At 44.4% G+C, this 6567-nt stretch overlaps 1 pseudogene; it reads left to right on the top strand.

The window, feature by feature from the left end:
- Positions 1 to 4759: 4759 nt before the first annotated feature.
- On the top strand, positions 4760 to 5507 carry LOC100956470 (annotated as a pseudogene).
- The last annotated feature ends 1060 nt before the right edge of the window (positions 5508 to 6567 follow it).

Here is a 6567-nt window from a genome sequence, read left to right on the forward strand (position 1 = left end):
GACCCATAGTGATATTCAGCAATGAGGTATGTAGCACCTCATTTTTCTAGATGAGTTCAAAAACTTAAACTGTCAGACCTCGTATACCATAGCAATATGTAAAACCATAGTTTTTAGTTGTAATAAAACTCCCCTTTTACTTCCTGGGGAAGAAGAAAAAGAAAAGTAAACATGGGGATGCTGAGTACGGGAATTAGGGAATACTGACTATGGAATAAGGCGGCTGGGCAGTAAGGCAGAGCAGTTGGGGAGCGGTTAGGCGGCCAGGCCTCAGGGAACACAGGAGAGGGGAAGAACAGCCAACTGACGGCAAGCAGAGTTGGGGTACAAGGCTAGGCAGCGAAGACTGAACGGAAGGGGCGGGGCAGAGCAGGAGTGCTGAGCGGAAGGGGCAGGGTTGAGAAGGTGCGTGCGAGCGTGTGCTCTGTGCGCCTGTGCAAACTAGCTTCGTCTCGCGTGCCTTGGAGCTAGTGCTGCTGTGCTTCGTCTCGCTTCGCTTCGCCTGGCCGGTGGTGTTCTTGTGGGCCCGCTTTGCTTCGTCTTACCAGAAGCGCCATGCCTAGCCTGCCCTGGATCTGTCCCATCCTCAGCCGCCGCCGCCGCGTGGCCCTGATTTGCCTGCAGTCTTGCCGCCGCCTCATCCACTCGGAGTCCCGGCAGCGGCGGGCCTTGTCGGGCCCGGTAAGTTGGAGCCTAGGCGCCAGGGCGGGACCGACGCAGGGCTCCCTGACGGGTGGGAAGGCTGGCGTTTTGGCTTCTGTGGCCGCGCCACAGTTTAGAGGTAATTCAGTGAGAGGGCGGCAGTGAAGACGTCGTCACTGGGCCCAGGGAGTGGAAAGCAAGGAACCCCTTACGAGCAAGGGCCAGGACGGGTGGGTGGTAAGAGCCATGGTTTCAGCAAGGGGTACTTTACTACCTACTTCTTTACTGCCAAGAACTAGCGTTTTTCCTCCTACCTGTGGAAATCCTGGGTTGCGTTCAGGTTCCTGAGTGCATAGATCAGAATTGGAGAACCATTAGAGCGGTGGTGCTCAACCTTCCTAATGCCACGACCCTTTAATACAGTTCCTCATGTTGTGGTGACCTCCCAAAATATTTCGTGTACCAAAAATAATTTTATGGTTGGGGGGTCACCACAACATGAGGAACTGTATTAAAGGGTCGCGGCATTAGGAAGGTTGAGAAAAATGATTTTGTGGTTGGGAGTCACCACAACATGAGGAACTATATTAAAGGGTCGCGGCATTAGGAAGGTTGAGAACCACTGCATTAGAGGAAAGGAGTTTTCTCTAGAAATTCAGCTCGGTCATCCATTAGTTGAATTGCTGCACTTGAAGTTTCTCCAGGGCCCTGTTCCTAGGACAACTCCTTAATTCTTCAAAATGTTTTCAGCAGTTTTTGTTAGGCAGCCAGTCACTAGTCCAGGAAGCCGTACTCATTAACCGCCGCTTTTCATCTTCTCTTCCAGGAAATGGTGGTTGGAATTGTTGTGATGTTTACAACCTTCTTAACACCCGCTGCATATGTATTAAGCAATCTGAGCCAGTTCAGAAGAGAATAAATGAAGATGCTGAGCAGCTGTTAATGCCCAAAAAGCTTTCAGAAGAAGCTGTTTTCATTAAGTGAACAAAAGTGCTGAATTGGGTTGATGATGTCACCATTGTGGTTATTTAGTTTCATAACCATATGTATATGGTAAATATTTTGCACTTCTAATTACTGTGCATTATATAGATGTATAGTAAAAAAATGCTCCAAAAGTGTTCTACTTAAGGGCTAAATAAAATTTAAACACTTATTTATGTTTGGTTTTACATGTGATCACAGATTATTTTCTAAACATTATGAATGCTGATGCAAATTTACTGGAAAGGTTGGACCTAGTGACCTGTGGAAAGACTTCAAGTGTTATTTTAAGGGTTTATATCTAATGACATCAATCTAAAGGGTTAGATGTGTAGCTGTAAGGTAATATAAGTTTAGCTATGTGGTTTTATGTTCTCTGAGTACTGCCACTCAGCACTTTACTATTTGCTGTGAGAAATAGAACTTTTTCTTAATTTATCTTTTCCTCTTTAAATGACTGCATTCCAGAATTTGGTGAGTACATGGGTACTTTATTTGTATTTCTCTTAATTTAAGTTTTGTTGTTATCTTCACTTAGTCATCTTTCAAGGTTAAAGTATAATATACACCTTTGAATTTTAGCTTGCTCTGCCAATTATGCTGTGACCATGGTCTTGTGCAGGAGGCTGATGCCAGGGAGATTCACACCAGTTGTGTTTAAGCTAAAGAACTGGGGGGCCGAGGGCAGGTATGATATGCGTTTATACAGCTTGTACCAGCTGGTGAGAGGCATGGGAAGTGTGCACGAGAGGAAGGTCTTATATACTCATATATAGAAGGGGAATGGTAGTGGCAGAATGCCAGACAGTAGTCATATAATGGTCACAGAAAGCCAGGTGCAGTGGCTCACGCCTGTAATCCTAGTACTCTGGGAGGCTAAGGTGGGTGGATTGCCTGAAATCAGTAGTTCAACACCAGCCTGAGCAAGAGTGAGATGACCTCTCCAGTAAAAATGGAAAAAAAACTAGCTGGGCATGGTGGCGGGCACCTGAGTCCTAACTACTCAGGAGGCTCAGGCAAGAGGATCACTTGAGCCCAAGAGTTTGAGGTTGCTGTGAGCTGTGATGCCATGGCACTATACCAGTGAGAGTGAGACTATCTCAACCAAAAAAACCCCCCAGTCATAGAATAGTCATATAAACGTGACATCATTGTGCTTAGTTATAGATATATAAGGAAAACATAGTGCCTTCCGCTGGAACTGCACAGAAGGAAGCCCAAAGACGCTATCTTGCCCTACATGTGGACTGCATAGTTCAACTTTGAGCCTTGGTTTCTTTATCTCTTTATGGGGGACTTAAAGTTACTGTCTAGAAGGGATGTTATGTGAAATAAAACAGTGAACAAGGATAAAGCACCTCCAGCAGCATAGTCCCTGAAACATAGTAGTCAATAAATACAAGTTATTCTACGAGAATTTACAGGTTTGCTAATATTCACCTGTTTAACACATCTTGCATTTCTGTAATATGCCAAGAATTGTATGAAGTTAATAAGAGCATTGTCCTTATTAGGCTTACAGTTTTTAGTGGTCTTATGTGTGGTTACTTTAAATTCTTAATATCAAAATTTATATGGGTGTCTTAAGTCAAGATCCTGGAGAAACGGAACAACCAAGGGGGGTGTGTGTGTGTGTAAAATGATAGAGAGATTGGTTTATTTTAAGGAATTGGTTCATATGGTTGTAGAGCCTGGTAGGTGTAGAATCTGTAGGGTGGGCAGATTAGAAGAGATAGACATAAAAATTGACATTCAAGTCTGAAGGCATTTTTCTGGGAGAATTCCTTTTTGGGGAAGATGGTTCTTTTTCTTAGGCCTTTAACTGATTAGATGAAACCTGCTTACACTGTGGAGGGCAAACTGCTTTACACAAAGTCTACTGACTTAAATGTTAATTTCTTTTTTTGTAGAGACAGTCGTACTTTCTTGCCCTCGGTAGAGCACTGTGGCATCACACAGCTCACAGCAACCTCCAATTCCTGGGCTTAGGTAATTTTCTTGCCTCAGCTTCCCGAGTAGCTGGGACTATAGGCGCCTGCCACAACGCCCGGCTATTTTTTGTTGCAGTTTGGCCAGGGCTGGATTTGAACCCACCACCCTCGGTATATGGGGCTGGTGCCCTACCCACTGAGCCACAGGTGTTGCCCCTAAATGTTAACTTCTTTCAGCCTTCCCAGAAACATCTAGAATTGTGTTTGACCAAATACCTTTACACTGTAGCCTCGCCAAGTTGACACAAAATTAACCATCACATTTGGTTGGGTAGTATAATTTTTCAGAGAGAGATCATGACAGTTGGTGATATTCCTAAAGTTAAAGATATGAGTGCAGTAGCTAATCAAAATCTTAAGAATTTGGTAAGATCTACCTTCCCTGGACACAGAAATTAAAGAAAATAGACAACCTTCAGAGTTGGAAAAGATAATTTGCATGTTACGAATCTGATAAAGGATAGATAACTAGAATCTACAGAGTACTCAGTCATACACACAAAAAAAGTAAACAGTCACTGTCATTGGAGAAGAGATGAACAGAACTTTCTCTGAAGATGTAGGAATGTAGATTTCCTGCGCTCACAAGTTCCTCAGGAGTTTCACACAGAGACATCCCCCCCTAAAAATAGCTGGACGTTGTGGCAGGTGCCTGTAGTCCCAGCTGTTTGGGAGACTGAGGCAAGAAAATTGCTTGAGCCCCAGAGTCTTGAGTTTGCTGTGAGCTATGAAGCCATGGCACTATACCCAGGGTGATAAAGTGAGACTGTCTCAAAAAAAAAAAAAATGTAGGAATGGCCAATAAATACCCCCAAAAATGCTCATTGTCCCTAATCAGAGAAATGCAAATCAAAACCACGCTGAGATGGTGGTTCCAATGCCAGTGAGAACAACCGAGATCAGGAAGTCCCAAAGCTGCGGGTGCTGGCATGATGTGGAGAGGTACTTTCACACTGTTGGTGGGATTGCAAACTGGTAAGTCTCTTTGGAAAGAAGCATGGAGAATCCTCAGAGAACTTAAAATAGACCTGGCTCCTGGTGGTGGTGGCTGGCGTAGTATCTGGGAGCCTGGCCTTGGCGGCTGCTGCAATAGCAACAGCAGCAGCAGGCGGCAGTGATGGTGACTGTCTGAGGCAAGACGAAATCCTGGGAATGCAATATCATGAAGTCTGAGAAACAGAAGATCAAAGACGCACCTTTTCCAAACCAAAAGTCTGAAGCAGTAAAGCCTCCAAAAACTCTAGCCTCATCTTGTGATTCTGCCAATGCAGCAGTCTCCAAGCAAGCCCTTCAGAAAGGGCTTTGATGAAAAAAAAACATCAAGGGCAAGCAGGCCCCTCAGAAAAAGCTCAAGGAAAAACAACAGAATTGCAGACTCATGGATTTCTACCCTGTCCGAAGAAGCTCCAGGAAGAGCACAGCTGAGTTGCAGTCGGAAGAATGGAAAAGAATAGATGAATTGATGGAGAGTGGGAAGGAAGAAGGCATGAAGATTGACTTCATTTATGGCAAAGGCAGGGGCCTGATAGCCACAAAGCAATTCTCCCAGAGCGACTTTGTGGTAGAAAACTATGGGGACCTCATCAAGATCACCAGTGCCAAGAAGCAGGACGCTCTGTGTGCGCAAGACCCCTCCACAGGCTGCTACATGTACTATTTCCAGTATTTGAGCAAAACCTGTGTGGATGCACCTAGAGAGACAAACTGCCTGGGAAGGCAGATCAATCACAGCAAAAGTGAGAACTGCCAAACCAAACTGTACAAAATTCACGTTGTACCTCACCTCATCCTCATCCCTTCCGGAGACATATAGGCCAGGGAAGAGCTCTTGTGTGACCATGGGGACTGCAACCAGGCTTCCATTGAACCTACCCATGGCTGAAGCATTAGCCTGCCAGCTGGTCGCCCTCCTTGCCGCCTTCAAGGACAAATTGGCCTCAAAGGGAATTGATTTTTCCTTTTTTACACACTTAACATGATTTCAGATGTTTTTAAAAAGCATATTAAGATGCCTTTTCACTGTACTATTTAAGTATCTGTTACATGTTTTCAAGGTGGACTTGAACAGATGGTCTTATACTACCAAAACTTTTATGTTCTACTTGTTTTTGTACTTTTTCTGCATACAAGTTGAACATTTGTGCTTCCCATGAGTACAGTCAAAGATTCAGCACAGGTTTTAGAGGAAAGAGTCAAACAGGAACTAGGAAGCCAGGAGGAGTCTCCTACCTCCAGTGGAAGAGCCAGGACTTTGTCCCCACACTCCTAACGTCCAGGGACAGGGTGGGTGTGAGGAAGACGCTGCCTCCTGAAGCCTGGACAAGATGTTTTCAAGCTCTTGTTCTCCTGATGTCTCAACAGGCATACATTGGAGTGTATGAACATATTTTTTTAAAAGTTTGACAATAAGCCACTCTACCGTTCTGCTTTCTTGAAAGCTTACTGACCCCATGGCCTGGGAGCACTGGCCGGACATTGATTTGCTCTTTTAGAGGCTGCCACTTTTCTGGGCACCTTGAAGCATCAGGGCGGGAAATTAAACCAGATGTGGGCAGGGAAAACAATGCTTATCCTGCCAGGGCAGGGTTTCCTGAAACTGGGTTAATTCTTTATAGAAATGTGAATACTGAATTTATTGAAGAAAAAAATTAAAAAAACCCACAGAAAACAACTTACATGCATATAGGTCTTGAAGTGAGTGAAGTGGCTGTGGTTTTTTTTTTTTTTTGGAGGGGGGGGAATGTTTTTGTTTTTGTAGAAGAGATTTGAGATGGTACTCTAATCAAAAATAAAGTTTTGTAGTAGGACCAGAAATTACTTACCTGACATCCCATCCCTACCTTACTCACCTGTCATTAATGGGTTGAAAGTTCCAGACCTGCTGTCAAGGCTGCATATTTTGTCAGACCACCCAGTGTCCTTCCTAAGAAGAAGTAGCCATTAACTGCAG

Source organism: Otolemur garnettii, unplaced genomic scaffold (assembly GCF_000181295.1).
Source record: "Otolemur garnettii isolate 467f Iridium unplaced genomic scaffold, OtoGar3 scaffold00020, whole genome shotgun sequence".
NCBI classification, from domain to species: domain Eukaryota; kingdom Metazoa; phylum Chordata; class Mammalia; order Primates; family Galagidae; genus Otolemur; species Otolemur garnettii.